This window comes from Corythoichthys intestinalis, chromosome 1 (assembly GCF_030265065.1).
Source record: "Corythoichthys intestinalis isolate RoL2023-P3 chromosome 1, ASM3026506v1, whole genome shotgun sequence".
Classification (NCBI taxonomy): Eukaryota; Metazoa; Chordata; class Actinopteri; order Syngnathiformes; family Syngnathidae; genus Corythoichthys; species Corythoichthys intestinalis.
In genome coordinates this window covers 54,076,114-54,096,671 of record NC_080395.1, presented here as the reverse complement: position 1 = coordinate 54,096,671, position 20,558 = coordinate 54,076,114, and the positions used below count along the sequence as shown (strand labels likewise).

The 20,558-nt window shown below is 39.7% G+C and overlaps 1 long non-coding RNA gene across 1 annotated transcript; it reads right to left on the bottom strand.

The window, feature by feature from the left end:
* Positions 1 to 11,409: 11,409 nt before the first annotated feature.
* Positions 11,410 to 13,560, bottom strand: LOC130922539 (uncharacterized). The gene is made up of 3 exons (XR_009064522.1): positions 13,238 to 13,560; positions 13,122 to 13,172; positions 11,410 to 12,734 (listed from the first exon to the last, which is right to left on the bottom strand). It is a non-coding gene; the product is annotated as an uncharacterized LOC130922539 (long non-coding RNA).
* Between the last annotated feature and the right edge of the window lie 6,998 nt (positions 13,561 to 20,558).

The window sequence follows — 20,558 nt, the reverse complement described above, 5'->3', positions numbered from 1 at the left end:
AAATCGCCGCCATTTACAAACATTTTGGAGCGACACTCAAAAATGGACCAAGCCGACGAGAGGATCACCAAAGAGGTCCGCAAGTACGACCACCTGTACAATGTTTTGTCAAGGGATTATAAAGATTGCCAAATGACAAGCAATTAGTGAAAGGAGACTGCTGAAAATACGGGGCTGGAGGTCAGCGAATGCATTAAAACGGAAGAACCTCCGAGACAAGTATGTGTGTGTTCGGAACCGAATAGCCACAAGAAGCGATAACCCAGCCTGCCAAAAACTGCCAGCTTTTTATTACTTTATGTCGTATTGTTGGTTGGTGTACATTACCATTTATTTTGTTCATATGTTTGCTGTGACTTATTTACATTTACACTTCAAGTACATGAAGAATAAAGCACAGGTTTTGTGTCAAAAGAATTGTTTTGATGTTTGTTGATTTTCAAAAACAGTTCACACACATGATACATCATCACTTATTGAGATTGCCTCGGTGCTTTTATGATAACGTGTTTACCATCAAGGCTTCCAACGCAGTTTGGGAAGTTCCATAGCTGCCGGAAATCTGCTATGGCTTCACACTGGCTGGTTGTTGGACACGGCAAAAAAAATTGGACAAAATGTTGGACAACGCAGCTTGCTGGCTTCTACCCAATGCTAGAATTTATAATGTGACTGCCAGTCTCTGTGCGGCATCAACAGTCGGACAGACCACCTCTGCAACCGTCATCTGCGTCGCCTGCGCCTGAACATTTGTATGATCAATATTTGTTGTTCAGTGTTGATGAGCTGAAGATCCACATTCAAGCGTTCCATCTCCGTTGGCATTGTTGTGTAACCGGAAGAAAACTAGAGAAAGTCAACAAGAGCCCCCCCTAAACCGTACAAACACAACGCCACAGCCCTCCAGTGGCTTGGCAGTGAATTACAGAGCAACACGTTCCCTTACCGCAGAACTATCGAATGCTCATGCTCAATGCCGTGACCGCAACGCAGAAGCATAACTCAGGCTTAACACCTTCAGGACACGCCGGTCTGCAGGCGGTGAGTGGGATTAGAGACTGTGGTGAAATTACCGCATCACAGGAAACAGTGAAATATGCAGAAGGCACATTAGAAAAAAGATTTCATTATTATTTAAAGATTTATTACTATTTGTATTGTTATTTTGTTTTATTGTCTTGAATCATTTTTTGAATCGTGCTATCATCAAATATTATTTGAACATTTTTCTTGACGCCCTTTTTGGACGCTGCGACACCCCCAGCATTTGCCTAGCTCATTTTATGGACCTCATGGGTCTGTATCTTGGAGTGTCATTTTAATAACATAAAATTGTATTACTGAGCCATGCTACTTTTTAGGGGTGGTGAAACACTTATTGCATATTCACATAGCGACAGACAACCATTTACACTTCGATTCACTCAGTCACTAAGTGAGAACTGAATCCATGGTGCCTGCACTGAAGTCAGGAGAGTGAACAACATTGATATTTTTGGGGAGGAGGAATAGCACATCGTGGAGAGCTAGTCACAGAGAGTATGGGACTGTGTACCCTCTTGCCATCTGGGATTTGCTCAAAGGCTCTTTGGCAGCGGTCAGGAAACAAACTGGCATCCTGGGATGCCCTGGCAAAGTGTTAAGCCTGTGGTTTGTCCTTCCCAAATTTAGTTGGATTGGCTCTGGGTGCCCTGTAAGCATGAATGTCAGAAAAAAAAAAGTTGATGTGGATGGACAGTGGACTAAAATAATTATCAATTAAAACCTTGAACCGCCAAAAATCGTTCTCTATTTAAAGATGTACAATATTGAACTGCTTGACTTCTTTAGTGTAGGTAGAAGCTTGTTGTGAGATGCTGTGTTGGCTGTCTATGTGGTCAACGAGAGGGCAGAATCCTGCTGCCACCTTTTAAAGCTCTCCCCCAGAGAATAGATACACAGGTCTCACTGACTCTTCTTTATCAAACTGAGGCTGCAGCTTAATCCCCATCACAACACAGTGCTTGGAGAGAGAGTGCAAACAAAGAGAAACAAAGCTGCCAGGGGAGCCTTTCAGAATGGTCAAGTCTACCTTGTGGTTTCGGCCAATAAACAAACCTGCTGTGAAATATAAAGGCAACATTGTGAAAGTTGCTGAGATTGCCCGATGGCCGGAAATATATGATTTTATTCAAGAATTTGGCCAGTGACTAAAGATTATATATGATACAATGCAGTATAATATACATTTGATGTACACTGTGCAAATCACAGTCATCAGTCCTGGACATCCAGGAGTCAATATACAGTGGGTGCCTACAATGTCTGTCAAAGATTAGGGTGTGATTCAACTTTTCAAGGGCACGGAGCCTTTCATATCCCATAATCACAGAAAGAATTTAACATCCTACTGGGCAATTTGGACACAGCGTCAGTCAAACTCTTTAACCACAAATCTTGCCTTCACTTCCTGCTACCTGGATCAATGTTCAAACAACAGGTGTTCAGATCTGGTGGCACATCGACTGAAAGCCTCACTGGGCTTTAGAACAAAGGCAATCAGCTCAGTGGGACACAGAGAGGGAGGATCACATTTTATATGAGGTCCTCTGGAGGGCTGATGTGTCACCTTGCCGCTTCTCTGTAGCTAACCAGTTGAATACCGAATATGTCCTCTGACCATGAGAGGAATAAAAGATTTACAATTCAAACTTAAAATAAAGTCTGCATTCAGATACGAGCACATCATTTTGACCTCATTATTTGATGCATCAGTGGCACTGTAAAGAAGTGGTTAGCAACTCCGTCATATAGCTCTGTTGTGTTGTTCTTTGTTTGAATCTTCACTAGTGCCTTCCTTTGTACAGTCTCCACTCACTATAGATAGATATTCTACATTCCCAAACATGCATGCATGTTAGAATATTTGGAGACTCCAAATTTTCCATACATGTTACCGATAAAAGTCCAGTTGTAGGTGATTGTAAACCTAAATAGTTAACCGTCCCAAAAGTATACGCACTAGGATTGACTGAAAAACAAAGCAGGTCTGCCTTTCAATTTCAATTTTTACCTGAGATATGCTCCAATTTCCTGAAAGATTACTCTGATTTCTGCAGAACTTCATGGTCACCATGGCTGAAATGAATAGTTGTTCTATCCCCGTTTGTTGTTCATTCTACAAGGTTGAAATTAACTCCAAATTATATATGGACAGTAAAAATAGCAATTTAAAGAACATTACAGCACATACAGTACGTACAGTATCTTTATTTCAAATGTTGTACGACAAGAAGCAATTATCTTTTCTCTTTCCTTTGTGCTTGCAACCAGTGCTCACTGAACTGGCCTAAATTTGTTTCTGCACATCATTTGCTACAAGTGTAATCAATTTTGAGTTACTCTGTTTGTGTTCAGACAACTGGTTTAATTGAGTTTCAGATTGCTAGTTGCCCAAATATTATGCAGCACAAGTGGATCAGATGTGTTAAAGCGGGCGAAAATACATAAACTTATAGACCAAAAGTACTTAAAGGGGGAGTCACATGTAAATTTTACTTTCATGAGCTTTCAGTCATACTATATGGCCATTCCCTGGTTAAAAACACAATTAGAGTGTATTTTTAACCATATACATTTGTTTGAGAAATTGTCGAGTATCTCCTGTCTGCCGGTGTGGGTTGCTGAAACGCTCAGTGGTACCTATCTCCGCCTCTTTCCCCTACCTCCTCCCCTGATCTGACGTGTACCGCAATGCTCCCCTCCCCCGCGCCCCACATCACGTGTGCCGGGAGTTTAAATGCAATGCTACAGCTTGGCTAAAACTTTAAGTGGGAGAACGGCCCCAACGTAAACCAGTATGGAGCGAGAGAGGGGGCGTGGGCCTGGGGGGACGTCGTATTAATCTACACCTCGTGTTAACAAAGGCTGCACAGATTCTTAGAATTTTCACGAACGATCAATGAAGTGATAAGAACAAACGCAGAAAATCCTGGCGCCTCATCTACGTCGTTCTGAATCCATTTTTCGAGATTCCATGGTTTCCTCTGGTTTGATTTTGCAGTTTTAACTTTGTCTACACACTGCTTACTTCTACCGCACCTCATGTTGTTCTGTCTAAGCCAGAGGTCCGTAGCAGAAAATGTCAAAGATGGCACCGCCCATATTTCGCTCAGGAAACTTGTCTATAAAGATCTACCAAAGTGTGACCAATTCAATAAATGGATAGAGGAGAATAAATTACTTTAGACCACTAAGAATTTGGATTATCAAGTCATATTTATTTCCAAAGCCCTAAATCATCAAAATATCTCAAAGGGATTTAGAGACAAAAAAAAGTTGACAAACAGCTGACTAGGGATGGGAATCGAAATCCGATTCTAATTCGGAACCGGTTCCGAGTGTTTCGAGGCCTCGACATCACAATGAAAAAGCCTTAACGATCCCTTTAACGATTCCTAAAGACGCGTATTGCGTCGTGACGTGTGTTGTTGTCCAGACGCATCAAACTAGCATGGCGCCAAGAACCACTCGCTCCAAAGTTTGACTACACTTCACCAGGAAAGAGTGTGAAAATGAAAGGTTACGACGGGTAAGCACGAGCATTGCAGCCATAAACATAACAATGACAGCACGTAGGTTCAAACGCTCGAAAGTGTGTCTTCACTTCACGAGGAAAAATTACAACAAAGCGACGTGCAGTCATTGCAAGGTGGAGATAACTGCATCGGGAGGGAATACGACTGCGCTGTCCTCACAGAGAGGCTAAGGCTCAGTCCTGGCTATACAGCTAGCTAAACTCCCAAATGACGATGCAGAAGACGTTGGTATAATTTGCATTTATTCACAAGAAATTTCAACATAAAAAGCTCTTTGTGTTTCCACTCGGTCAGCTTTGGTAGGTTTGGTAGATAGGCCCCTATTAATCGGCCCAGCACTCCGTGTCCCATCAATATGCCTGATTATAAGGTGCATTAGTGTTCCAATTTACTGAATTTTCATTTGATCTGTATCTTTCAACATTCTAATTTTTGTTTTATTTATTAAATAATGTATGACTTTTATTGCTTTATGTGTGGGTTTGATTAAAATAGTGGATGTGAGTTGTGAGCCCTTTACTGGAAGAGTAAAAAACAGTTATGCTCCAACAAAATACGTCTGAGGTCATTAAGCAAAACCAGAATTAAAAAAATTAGCACACTGGCAATTTTGGGGGAAAAATCTTGGCTTTTTAAGTGCACCGAAAAATACAGTAAATACAGTGGTACCTCTACATACGATCGCTTCGACACACGAACTTTCCGACGTAAAATTTGACTCGCCATTTGTTTCTACATCCGACGACATGCTCGAAATACGACGACAATGGCAGCACCGCAGACGAATGCACGGCGGATTTTCTTGTGTGACAAATCAACACTGGTTTCAGAAAAGGTTGGTACATGTGGTGAAACAAGGAAAAAGTTGACGCTTACCTTCTAAATGAAGATGCAAATGACAGAAAAATATGAGCGTAGGGTGGGCATCCGTGAAATGGCTCAACAATACATCTCCACGGTCCTCCTCCGACCATTGTTCGCCAGTCTTTATAAGTTAAGCTGACAATTGTTATTGTGGTAACATCTTCAGAGAAATCGCCAACTTCGCCACGTTTTTATCATTTATTTCACAACTTATTCAAAACAAAAACACCTTCTGTCTGCCGCAATTGACGATGTTCTCAAGAAAACATTCAAAGTGAAAGTGAAACTCAAGCTCACCGGTCTGTCTCTGGCACGTCAGCCCCGCGATGCGTTCAGGGTCAGCAAAAAACGTCCGCCACATTAGAACCCGATTTGTTACATTAATACAGGAATTATTATTATTATTATTATTATTATTATTATTATTATTATTCTGATTTTGATTTATAATTTATTTGTTTTGCTATGTGTAATTGCCATTTGTAATAGTACCAGCAGTATTTTTTAAGGATTTAGTGAAGGTTTTTGGGCTGTGGAACGAATTAATGGAATTATAATGTATTCCTATGGGAAAATCCTGCTCGACATACGACCATTTCGACTTACAAACAAGGTCCTGGAACGGATTAACTTCGTATGTAGAGGTACCACTGTATTTGAAATAAAAATCTATAAAGAAAGGCAATTAATGCAATCCTTAATGACATCCCCTGATTCAATGTGCAGGGAAAAAGTTGTTAAATGAAAAAAAAAAAAAAAAAAAAAAAAAAACATCTCGAGAAAAAGATAAGAAACTATTGAAAAAAATGACCAATGAAGGGGTGCCCTTTAAGGGCCCTTCAAGGGTGACGAGGCCACGACGAATGCCAACTACTATATCACTGTTGTAACTAATAAAACTTTCATCAAATACACGAAAAAAAGTCAATTTTAGTTGAGTAATGTAACCAGTGAAGTCCTGATAAGAAATGTCTGCAACAATGCTAGACGGGGCCCAAAACCTTCACACACAGTCTACTTTGTGAAGCACACTTAAGACAAATGTAGTAAAGTATAAAAAGTTTTCCTCCAATTTAAAAGCAAAGTAAGCATTGATCGGGCATTGTCTCCTGTCACATTTGGACTTGCATTTGGCGAGAATATGAAGCCAGCCAGGGGATCACCAACGTCATTAGCATTCATTCAGTGGCCACCAAGGGTATCTGCACTGATGGAAGTAAATCCACTTTATAATGTGATGAATCTGTAATAAACTTAACCCGAGCTATTTTCTCCTTTTTACTCACATATAAACCAAGACATGGCTTCCAAATGATTGCTCTTTTTCTCTCACTTCACCATTAATAAAATACAATTATTTCTCTGAGCTTCTCTGTCAACTTCCCCAGAGCCTCTCTCTCTCTCGTCCTTCTCTCTTTACCGAGCTCCACTCCTCCTTGCGTGTCCTCACTCTTCTGCATCACCGCTTCCATGTCAGCCCTTAATTGTGTTTTGATGTTCCTCCAGACCTGCAATTGAGCTTCACTTTTGCCAGCCAAAATAGAAAAGACATTTGCCTATCTGAGGTTTTCTTTCTCCTCCACCATCAACTCTTGTCCTCTGACTTACCCTATCTATCTATCTATCTATCTATCTATCTATCTATCTATCTATCTATCTATCTATCTATCTATCTATCTATCTATCTATCTATCTATCTATCTATCTATCTATCTATCTATCTATCTATCTATCTATCTATCTATCTATCTATCTATCTATCTATCTATCTATCTATCTATCTATCTATCTATCTATCTATCTATCTATCTATCTATCTATCTATCTCGAAAGAAGACGTCATCAAAGGGTGAAATGGATCTGTATCTTCAGCAATGTATGATAGGGCCAAAGTCCTTCTCTTCCCTCTGGGAGCAATGTCACATGTAATCACGGTTGCATAGATGGTGCACAGCGACACACACACACACACGCACCCTCAAACACACACAGTTTGTCCCGACACTCAACTAAGCCCAGTTCAGAGCGTAAATATTTGTGCTGTGCAAGCTCTAGACAGGCTCCTCACCTCAGCACTTCGCCACCAAATCATGAAATATTCAGAGTGAGAGAGAGGCAGAAAAGAGAGACAGCACTGAGCGAGAAAAGGAGGGAGAGAGTTCATCTAGAACAGAGCAAGATGGACTGAGGGTAAAAAGTGTGTGGGCAGGTGCCTCGGTGCTGCAGCAGAGGATCTGAGGGGAAGGAACGAGTTGTTTGTGGAAAGGTAAAAAGAGGAAAAGAAAGTCAAGTCAATGCAGAGGAAGGTGCTGGGGGAGGCTGGATGAACGAAGGCTGTAAAGTGAGGGGAATAAGATGCAGAAATGGAGCAAGACAGGAAGAGGAAAAGGAGCAGAGAAGAGGAGGGGGGCTTTTTTTCTAATACAGATATCAGTTGACAGGCAGACGAAATCAGTAAAAATCTAGCAGTACTTGCACTACACATTGCACTTCGGTGAAAGAGGTGCGTGAATAGAGAAGGTGAAGGAGCTAAGTTCTAAAGCCTGCTATTGTCTAAATCAGTCTTCCGTTGAGTAGTGATCATACATTTTCAGGACATGATGAAGCTTCCCTCTGTCAAAGGACATCTTGTAAAGATTTTTTATCAGACACTTCTCACAGCTGTTTTCATTACCACCCCACCACCCTATCAACTCAAATCGCTCATAAAATCAATTAGGATAATTTAAGAACTTACTGCCAGAGTATCACAAGAAGAAAGTTGACATGTTTCAAATTATTTCTTTTCCCCATCCAAAGTAAATGACACTTACAGTAAAGGAAAAATACTGGCACCTCTGGACAAAACAAAACCAATACTTTTTAACACCCTTGGTGTTTAATGGATAACATTTTTACAGTACATTAACGCGAACGCTTTTATGGGGAGACACATTTAGATCATTGGCGAGTCTGTTTCTGTGCAGAGAAGACAGCCTTACGCAACTGCAAATGTGGTCGTTGACTTTTGTATGAAGTGGTTTGCTCTATGATGCACTGCAGATGTCTCACACTGCTCCTGAATTGCTCAATTACAGCAAAGCTGTCTGTCAACAAATGCTTCCTACACAATAGTGGATGAGAAACATGTTCGCAATAGGTAGGAACAGATGCTTGTGCAATTCTGGAACAGGCATATCCAATTTCAATTCAAAGGTATAACATACAGTATTTTCAAATACAGAGACTTCGGTGAGCTGTCGTAGAGTGGACTGTCAACCACTGTGACATTGCCTCCCCCCAAAGGTAAATTTAACCCAAATGTAAAGATGATATATCCAAAGGTGCTTGAATAAAGTGCTCTACCTTTATTTTTATTGTAGATTAAAAACATTAGTGTTTGCATTTTTAAAAATATTTTAAAAATTTAAAAAAAAAAACATTAATGGAAACCTAATAAATAAATTAATATGCATATTCAGTTGTTTTATTTAAGTCATTTATATTTGTGTGTGGGGGGAGGGGCATTGAGAATTTATCTAAATAGAAACTCTAAAATCTGTCTGACCTGTTCTGGGTTTACCCTGCCTCTTGGCAAAAGTCAGCAAGGATTGGTTCAAGTTCATCCATGACCAAAATGAGGACAATCTCTTAGGCAGTGAGTGTCCTTATGGTTTGAACAGTTTTAATGTTCACATGGGAGTTTGACATACCGTACTCCCATTGTGGATGTTCAATATGTTTTATTTATTAGGACAAACAAGGGTGTAGGTTTGCATAGGGACGGTAGGTACTAAGGATGCAACAATACTCGGTTTTATATTGAGCCGTTCGATACCCCCTTTTCGATTCAATACGCAAGACCATTCGATCCAAATGAAAAGCTCCCAAAATGTATATTCCGAATTTAGTTTTGTCGTCTCTCTCGCTAAAATGTCCGGCGCAGCTTTGCCTTGGTAAAGCAAACTCTTAGAAGGCTCCTCCTCGCTACCAGCCCCTTCACTCCTCCTCCAAACTGCCTGAAAGGTGGGAGGTGTGGCGCAAGTGGATCATTGCTCGTGAAGAAAGACGGAAACTTAAGGAGGCGCTTGCCAGCTTCAATGTCGTACAGATCCGTTGTTTGGCAGCATTTTAGGCGAGCCTATATGCTATTCCCACTCGCACATATTTAACAAAGACTGTCTTTACGGATACGTACAACAAAGTCCGCCAATATATTGTTGCCGACTTGGCTGCTACAAACTGTCTTTACGGATACGTACAACAAAGCCCGCCAATATATTGTTGCTGACTTGGCTGCTACGAACAACCTCACTTTGGCAACAGCTGGACGCCCCGGTAGGACATGAACAATAAGTGGCGAATTAAGAGCGCTGTACTTCAAATGTCCTGTGTATGAAAGTCGATAGTCAAACGCTGGTGTTGTGCAGTAATGAGCAGTCATGACTTCTGTGGTGTTTGTTAACTACTTTAATTCCCGACAACACTCGCGCGCATACACTAGATATCATCAAATAGCAACCTAGATATGCTACATTAGCCCCCCCCCAAGTCCGATGCCATTGGCTGCGTGAGCCCAGAGTGATCATGGGACACGTAGTCCATATACTCCATCGATGAATTAAAAACCGCCATGACTGAAATATCTGAATGGAAGTTAAGCAGGCCAAAACAATCCATACTAGTGACTAAATAATACTGCAAATATTGTTAATTCAGTAAGTAACACAGAAGGACTCGGACCACTAATAGGATGTTTTGCTCATGTGGTAAACATACCTGCTAAGAGAGCAGTTGCAATCAACAGTGTGCCCCGCCTCAGTTTACAAACATAAAAGATTGTTCTTAGCACTTTTAAATGAATTTTTTTCTGATCAGTAAGAATTAAGCACATAAATATTATGCACTATAATACATGGTTATATGATGAAAACTTGTAATTTTTGTTTCAGAGCATTAAATCTATTGAATCGAATCGAATCGAAAATTGTATCCCTTGTATCGAAAATCGTACCGAACCGTGACTTAACTGTATCGTTGCATTCCTACTAGGGACATAACACTACCAACTTTTCATGATGGTCAAATTGTCCTTACCAACTTTTAAGTAACCTTATTTTCATTATATATTGCATTCAGTTACAGTATATAGGTAATTTAGCATGTATTCCTGTATGTTTTAGGGATAGAATTAATCCTACCATTATTAAGTGAATTATTTTCATTATTTTAAGACTTCTCACTTGTTGGTCCATTTTCTTCCCTCAAAAGCATGTTTGATCAGCAGATGACTTGCATTTATTTAAAATTTACTATATTTTCTACATTATTTATTTAATACTATTTTTATTTTTAGTCTATGCAGACATTTTTTCCAGATACCGGTAATCGTACATTAATCATCGTCGTAGAAAAAACATTTTTTTGCAGTGTTTAGCTGTGCTTGTGGACAATAACAGTAGTTTTTTACCTTAAGGAAGGCTTTTTTAAGACCCTGACTAACAAGTTTTTTTCAGTTATATTATATTTATTTATTTAGAGAGATAATGTTGAGTGGTCTTAAAAAAAATGTTTATTTTTTTTGCATTCCTGGATAGTTAGATTATATTATATTAGATTGGATTAGTCAATCACCAAATGTGTATTTATGGTGTATGTTAATATCATCTATGTTCAAATATTGCAATTTAAAGGGGAACTGAAGACCTTTCCGGATTTTGGTGTAATTTTATGAATATAAACTTGGAACAAGTTCGTCAAAACAACCATGACATTATCAACACGTAATTGTAAGGATAATTTGCGTTTTTTTAGTTTTTTTGCACTCCGTTAATGGTCCCTTCGCAAACCCGGAAGTGTGACGTAGGCAACAGAAGACTACTCACAGCTAACATAGCAGCAACAACGATGTCAGTGATATTTCCACCAAAGGTAACCATTCTGGATCGCTCTTTCGTGACACTACCGATGGCAAAGGCTCCTAGGAAAGATGAACTACAATTAATCCCTACATGTTTGAACCTGAGGCGTCAGATGACGGCGATTTACTTGACACAGCAGATGGCGTCATGACGCCAATTGACAGCTCGACACTTCACGAACGGGAGAGTGAGTGGTAAATCCAGCATCGTGATTTTTTTATTAGAATGCGATTACATGGTTGTATATTTTTCCATGCTCTACACATAGCTAAAACTGGATATTAGGTAATGGGACAGCTCCTACCGATCTAAATATGATAAAGCTAGCCCAAATGTGGCTAAATGAATGCTCTACACGTAGCTAAAACTGGATATTAGGTAATGGGACAGCTCCTACCGATCTAAATATGATAAAGCTAGCCCAAATGTGGCTAAATGAATGCTCTACACATAGCTAAAACTGGATTTTAGGTAATGGGACAGCTCCTACCGATCTAAATATGATAAAGCTAGCCCAAATGTGGCTAAATGAATGATATGTTATTGATATTTCAAAATAAATGACAAAACCATTTTATTTTCCAGGTGTTGCTGTAAACCGTCAAGTAATTACCCTTCCAAGAGTATGCCTGTGTCATCAGGAGATCCCAGACGTGAGAGCCAAACTTGCGGAGGCTGAAGCACTGACAGGGGCATGAATTTCATTAAAAAAATAAAACCATAAATTGTTAACAACATTGACACATTTTGTTGACTGTTTAATGTATTCTATTGGTATATAATATATTGTAATTATATTACATTCTGAAAAAAATATTCAATAGGCCGCAATAATAAATGATACCAGGTTTATGTTGAATCAGCATTAGCTTTCGTTGTCAGATTGTGACACAACATGTTATACCAAGCACACAACGGCACACATCAAAGAGCATAATTTTAGTAAGCAACACAAAGTTAGGATAGCAACGGACTAGCGCAACATTGAAAAATGATAATGGCAGTGGGAAATATGTATTTACTCTTTTCTGTAGCATGAAGTGTTCTCTATACAAAGATAATGCATTATCATTAAAATATGAAGGTAACTTGATTTTTCTTTTAAAAAATGTGTACTGTATATATGACTAGTTTATGATTTCATATCATCAAAATTTGCTACATTTATTTTTCCTAAATCATCGTCATCTGATGTCGCAGACGGAAGAAATTCAGCATCTGGCAGGCCTCATAGGATCTCTTCAGTCGTCATCGCTGGACACCGCATCACTTCGGTCATCATATGACTCGACCCACTCTCTCTTGATTTTGGGAAACTGGGTGGCAACTGACTTGCAACGCTTTTTTCATCGTGTTGAGGGTTTCCGCCACTTAATTTTTTATGTTTGGCTTCCTGGAGGAAAAAAAAAATCACAGCAGCATGAAAATATTGGATGAATCCCAATTTTAATTTAATAATAATTTCTTGGTGATCAAATAATAATGCCCCAGTCATAGCAGCATCTATTTGATGCTATTGTTCCCTCTTCAAATAGGCAGACCTTGATGTTGAAATATAAAAAACGAGCCAAGGACCTATTTGGTGCTGGGGACATTTGAATTTACATAACACCTATTGATAAAGTAATAAAATCACATGAGTAGACGACATGTCAGCCAACCTATCTACTTATGACAGGCCAACAGCAAAAAAAAAAAAAAAATGTCGCACTTCAACAAACTGGCAGTAGGAGTCCCCCTCGTTTATAAAAAAAAAAAAAGCCATTAATGTTCTACTTACGTCTTTGGAAAACCAAGGTTGCATTGTTGTAGGTTTTCAAAGCTGTCGTGGCTGAAATGATGAAAACAATGAGCCGATTGGGGACCTGTATGCATGCTAACAAAAACGGTCCAAACCTTTGCAGAAGTTTTTTTTTGGACCACTCCTAGAGTCTCGAGTCTTCCTGTGAGTAATTCATATCGCTACACATCGAGATGGCATGACGAATCCCGCGAGTAAAACCCAGAAAATGTTTGCAATATATGGCGAGGATAGCGTGGTGCTATATTTCCGTGTTCAGAGTGGTGGCGAGGCTTCCTGGAAGTTACGTCACGAGGTAGGGGTCGGCAGGACGGCGCGTCCCTCGTTGCTATGGTGTTGCTATGGCCATTACTCAAAAACTACGCGGTCAATTATTATTTTTTTTTTTTTTATGTGACTTTTTGAGAGAGCGAATGACGCATTTAATACAATTCAACTGAGTAAAACACTTAAGAGCGAAATCTGAAAAGCTCTTCAGTTCCCCTTTAAATTTGCTTTAAAAAAAAAAAATCCAGACATTTATTATGGAAGTTTTCAAAATGTTTCCTTAGTAGTTTTGGAAAACAAAGGTTTGAATTGAACCGTGCATCACCTGAACCAATACACATGAAATTTAGTATAAATCAGTACAGATTTATTTTGCATTGATCATTTAGCCTATCGATTAATTAGGTTCATATTCATGAGAAATGTAGCACTGACCTCTGTTCACCCAATCTGTTTGGTCTTATTAATGTTCCATCCTGAGCAAAAAGTGAACATGCAGCTTATGCTGTTATATCATTCTTACCAATGTTGAGACCAAACCTACGCCCTTAAGGACAAAGCAGTGCACAGGAAGTTTAGTTGTACTGTATGTTAAATCCAGTCATACTGTCATTAATATGACATGACACTGTCATGAACATTAATGAATGCTAATGGCAGATGTCATTAAGTTTCCTAGCCCTAAAACTGTTCCTAAACTCTAATCCCATCCTAAAGACAATTGAAAAAATGTCAATATTGCATCAAAAGTTACATAATTAGCTAAATGACACTCAATGACACCGGTCATAAACCTTCATTCATATTCATGATAGGTGTCATGTCATCTTGTCATCATGTCATCTTATGGCACTAAGTTCAACTTGTCATAAATAAAGTGTAACCCATTTTGAAAAGTGAAAACATTTCTGAGGTGACTTGGCGTTGATTGGATGACGACTAGTTCAGGGTGTACCCCACTGGGAAAAGCTTCAGCAACCTATGCAACCCTCATGATGATAAGCCGTATCAAAGACCTTTTTCTGGTATAAATTGGAACCTTATCGAGACTGATGAAACAGCTTTCCAGCTGTAGCCAGGACATATTCACACATCTCAATACAATCACGATTCTGCTGTTGAGTCCTGATTTGTTCTCGTAGAGGAGGACTTGACGCCCACACCACTTAAAGGGGAACTTTGAAGTAAGGTTGGCCAACCATGTTTTTGAATAATATCAATGGCTAAACAATTATAAGCATATTTTCATTATTTTTTTTAACGCAACCCTTCCAGATTCTTTGTTTAACCCATAGCAACGCCCTTGACAACGAAAATGCTTTTCTTCGGCAATCTTCGGAAATTACGTCACACCTAGACATGCGAGGGAAGTCCACCATAGAACAGTATTGTTTGTTGCATTGCTTCTCAGTAAGATGCCACAGCGGTGTGTGGCGATGTTTTGTTCTCACTCAAACGAAAAGTTGTATGAGTGGCCAAAGGATAGCAGGGCACGTAAATGGACATCTTTCGTTCGCACGAAGCGAATGAATTTCACGCCATCATCGAGTAGTGTTCTCTGCTGCAAACACTTCGAAGATGCCTGCTTCCTTAACCGGTCTGCTTATGATCAAGGATTTGCCAAAAAGTAAGTGTGATTTTTGGATAGATGACTGATGACTTTGTCAAAGCATAGCTGCCTACTGTTGTGGAATTGAACAGTATAAGCTAGCGACGTTAGCCGAAAGTTAACTCGTGGAAATCCCCGATCATAGTTGTTGTTGCGTTCGCTAGGTTAAGCGTGTTTAAATTGTGCGTCATCTACGATCATGTCCGAAAGGGTTAATCCACTGTCAATCGGGAAACGGGTGTGGATGTGCATATAAACGGGTCGGCGTCGCGGTAATTCACGGTCACGTTGCTGTAAGAGACACACACCGCCGGTTAGTTTGTGCACATTTATTTGTATTTGTATTATGTATTTCCACCTTCATGCTTCAAGCATTGCATTGCTTATGGACGGTTCAGCGTTCACGGTGATCGCATGATAGGCTTCTAGTTTGTGTTTTATGAGAGCCGCTGACAGGTGACAGCTGAAAAATAGCGTGTTGGTTTAGCGTAGCCATTGAGTCAATCTCGCAGCAAATCAGCGAGCGCGCAGGTCACGCAGTGAATCATGGAAAATGTAGTCTCGGGACAACACTGAAGTGGTGCTTTGTAATCTGTTCGCTTGTGTGAAAAAACTACATTTCCTCACGCCATTAGACGCCAATTCCTGCCGAGAGCTGTGCCGAGCTGTGTTCTAACTTTTCCATAAGAACTGCTCCATGTGTTAATAAAGAGACAAGGTTGTCAGCGCGTCGTGTGTTCGATACATTTGTAAACAAAAAGCTCATAACAAGACACTATGCACAATCCGTTTAAGAGACGCTGGAGTAGGAGGTGAGGAGGAGATCGGCGAGAAGCAAAACTTCGCGGTCGAATGTGGCGGCAGTCCGCTATTATTTTGTTTTCTTATTGTTGCCACAATAAAGTGGAGAAAGCCATCGAAGACTCATCTCCTTCTTTCCCCCCAACGTTTTTATATTATTATTTTATATGCACGAGAGCTGCCGGATCTGCCAAAATGAACATGAAGTCTGATTATTATTTTTTTTAACAACACTGTAAAAAATTGCTGTAAATTTACGGCCAATTTTGAACACTAAAATACTGTTTTTGTGTTAAACAGTTTATTACTGTAGTTGGCAATGCATTGTGGGTTACCAGCATTAAAGCAACAAGACAAATGCTGTAAACGGTATGTTAATGTTTCATTTCCATGACACTACCGTATTCTTTGGAAGCTGAGTTTTGACTGGAAATTTGGAGCATTGTCAGAAATCTGACATCTTTTACATTGAGGCAATACAGACTATGTTTTTTGCCAATTTAAATTAAAATAACTAGACACCGCAAATAATTTGCCATTAAATCCTGGAGGACATAATTAACCATAATTTGGATGTTGGAGACTCTTCATAGGATGACTTTAGATGACATTTGCTGCTCTTCAGTGCTTGTTCTTCAAGTTATATTGGGATTTATGTGTACCAATTTATAAACGGTGAGTTAATTAAGTCTTACTCATATTACCTAAATTTTTGTATATTAAACTAAAGTTCTGAGGATTGCTGGACAGCGATATATAATATTGATGTTAATGCCTCTGGAGTGCCAGTAGAGGGCAGTTTTCTATTGTTTTGCAAAAGATGCAGCTAAGTGAATTTTTTGGGGAAATGAATAAAAGGTGTTTGCCACTGAGCGGTTAAAAAGGCAAAATCCGAGTGTGTCATATGTATCCAACAGTAGAGTTACAATACGATAAAATTTATTTTTAATTATTTCCCTATTTATATTATTATTTAATACATTTATTATGTTAAGGTTTTGATTGTTAGTAGTTTTAAATTTTGATCTTGCAAATGTTAGCTAAATGCATTAGCGTTAGCTGTACGGGATGATGTATGGGAGTTCAGCCTCAGACTACAACACAATCGTATCGACGCAAACACCAGACTGGATGCTTTGTTGGCCTATAGGCCTTATTTATTATATTATTTGATGTCGCCTCCATTCTATTCTACTCATATGTTATATGTTTCTTGTTGTATCCCCACTTTGATAGAAACTGGCCCTTCTCCAAAAATTGTAGTATTTCATCACCCTGAAGGCTGATTTATGCTTCTGTGTAGCGTTGACGGCGGACGCCATTAACGCAGACCCGATTACGACCCTACGCCATAGCCTGACGTGCACCTCCAAAAAGTCCTGACTACACATCACGTCAACGCGCTTGACGTGAACGTCGAAGGACTGTGATTGGTCCGCTCAGAACATTGTTTCCGGTTCAGCATGACAACAACACCATTTTCAAACATTCGCAAACGACTTCTGTGTCGCCTACGCTTCAACATTTGTACTGACAACATTTGTTGTTTAATATTAATCAGCTGCAGCTGCAAATGCACACATTTCATCTCCATTGCCATTGCTGTCAATGACCGGTGGAAAATAAAGGAATTCGACAAGAGTCCCCCAAAACCACACAAAGACAAAGCCGCACCAATCTAATGGTATGGCGGTGAATTACTGTGGAAACGTCACTGGCTGGGACAAACTTTGTCCCCACATCACACATGAGACCAATGTTTACATTTGGAGTAAATTATGGAGTAAATTAGACAGGTGCTTTTTTGCTTCATTTTTTTTTCATTTTTTTTTTTTTTTACAAACTCTTTCTTCTTCATATTGAAGAACCCATGCGAAGAATGGGAGTATTATGGACAATGATTTTTCACGCATTGTAAAGTCAATCCCTGATCAACAAAAAAAAAGCATTGAGCAGACAACCAGGGCGTCAACTGGAAAATCCTCTGTCCTGCCTGACCCGACTAGGCCAGAGTTCCAGCCCAATCAACTTGCTCAGCCTGTCCTGCTTGACCAGACTATGCCAGCACTCCATTGAGCTCAACCTGTCCTGCTTGACCCGATTACGGCAGATCTCCAGCCTGCTCAGCCTGACCTACACGACCCGACTGCACCATCTCTCTAGTTCCTGTCAGTTTTCACTGCCTGCCAACACGATGAAATAAAACCTGTTCTGTTTCGCGACTGACATCAGCATTTTTTTCTGTACTAGACGGAAATATATGCGTTCATAGACTGTAAAGTCATTTTCCCAAATACTGTTAAAACACAGCATATTGTTGAAAACGCAGCATACTGCAGCTCCTCAGTTCCCTGTTCTTTACTGTGAATTCTGGTAATACAAGAATATGCAGTTTTTCCTGGATTAGACTACTACTGTGAAATATTTTTACATTACCAAGACTGTAAAATAAATCTGGTAATGGCAATTCCGCTGACAGACTTTTACTGTATTTTCTATAAATACAGGAATCAACCGTTTTTCTGGATTACGGACTATTACTGTGAAACATTTTTACATTACCAAGACAGTAAAATAACAGTCTGCCAATGGCAATCCTGCTGACAGACCTTTACTGTATTTTCTATAAATACAGCAATCAACAGTTTTTCTGGATAACAGACTATTACTGTGAAACATTTTTACAATACCAAGACTGTAAAATAACAGTATATAAATGGCAACCCTGCTGCCAGTTCTTTACCGTTATTTTACACTGAAATTTTTCACAGTGAATGTCATCAGATAGACAAAAACATAACATTATGTGCAAATGCCTGCATCTTCAAATAATAAAAATAACTAGGCCTGCAAGCAGGACTGAACGGGCCCTCGCAATCTAGCGCAACTTGGACGTCACGCAACTCGGACTGTGTGCAGGTCAGGGTGGTGGCAGATCCTCCTCTCTAATCATCTCATTAGAACCTAACATGCTCGAAAGTCGCCTATTTACATTCCCACACCCAAGAGATAAAAAACCCTATTGGAGAGAGTACTACAAAAAAAGAGCCACTACTGAGCTGTGCAGCCAAGCCCTTATTCAAAACCAACGCCTCATGAACAGTCTCGCCAATTTTGAGAATGATCAAACTAATTCCCTAGGTGCCAAGGTGTAAAATGTGCACACTGTAAATCGATAAAAATTTCACATTCAATCCAAAATACCCGATTTCCTGTTGGGTTTGGAATACGCATGCAAGAGACTTTTTGGAGCAGTTTTGTACAAGGTATCGACTCTCCGAATTTCATCCCTCTACGTTGAAAAAACCTAAATGGAGAGGCCTTTTTGAAAATTTCAAGGGGGCGCCACTGAGCCATTTTGTTACATGTTTTCGTAACGTTGCAAGATTATCGAACGTTATGCAAAGCCGCATGTATGTGCAAATTTTGGTGAGTTTTTATGCATATTCAAGCCTCCAAATGTAAACTCTTACTGTGAACCCATGAAAATTTCACATTCGATCAAAAATACCCGATTTCCTGTTGGATTTGGAATATGGGTGCAAGAGACTTTTTGGAGCAGTTTTGCATAAGGTATCTACTCCCCAAATTTCCTTGCTCTATGTTGAAAAAACCCAATAGGAAAGGCCTTTTTTAAAACTTCTTTCTGTCGCCACTAGTTGGCACTGTAGAGTTGATGCAAATGACCCCTACAAGAACCTTTAGGGTATGACTCTCAACAAACTCGGAAAGTTTGGCGCAGATATGTTGCATATCTGCCGAGTTATGACTGTTCAAAGTTTTTGGCGAGACAAATTGTTGACGGTCATTTTCACTTCCAGTTTGGACCTCTCCGCTTCAACGAAACCTCAATATTTTTCATCAGGGACCTGAACACATGTCTTGAGGCTCCCCTGAAACAGGTTTAAGGTCAATAGATTTTTTTCCCTTGGAGGAGGAGCCTGTCTCGTAAAGAAGGCCATTTCCTGTTCCCACTAGGGGGCGCCAGGCCTAATAGGTAATATTTCAATGCAGTCGTGTTCAGGCTGGGATATCTCATATACATGCTAGAAATGAAAAAGATTGAACGTTGTATCATGGAGTTTTTAATCATTTTCTGAATTTGGTATTTTGCCCAAAAATGGCCGACTTTGGGACCACGCCCAGGCCAGACCCTTGAATGAAAACACACCATTTTGAAAACTTAAGATCTCATAGGTCTCCTGAATAGTCTGACCAATTTTGAAGACGATCCAACTTTATCCTTCAGCGACAAGGTCTCAAATGTAAATCGATAAAATTTTGCATTTGACCCAAAATTTCCGGCTTCCTGTTGGGTTTGGAATATGGGTGCAAGAGACTTTTTGGAGCAGTTTTGCACAATGTATCGACTCGCCAAATTTCATCGTTCTACGTTGAAAAAACCTAATAGGAAAGGCCTTTTTGAAAATTTCAAGGGGGCGCCACTGAGCCATTTTGTTAAATTTTTTTGTAGATTATCAAAATTTACGCAAAGTTGCATGTATGTGCAAATTTTGGTGAGTTTTCGTGCATGTTCAGGCCTCCAAATGTAAACTCCAACTGTGAACCGATAAAAATTTCACATTTGATCCAAAATATTCGATTTCCTGTTGGATTTGGAATATGGGCGCAAGAGGCTTTTTTGAACAGTTAGGCATAAGGTATCTACTCCCCAAATTTCATTGCTCTACGTTGAAAGCCTGAGAGGAGAGGCCTTTTTGAAAATTTTAAGGGTCAAG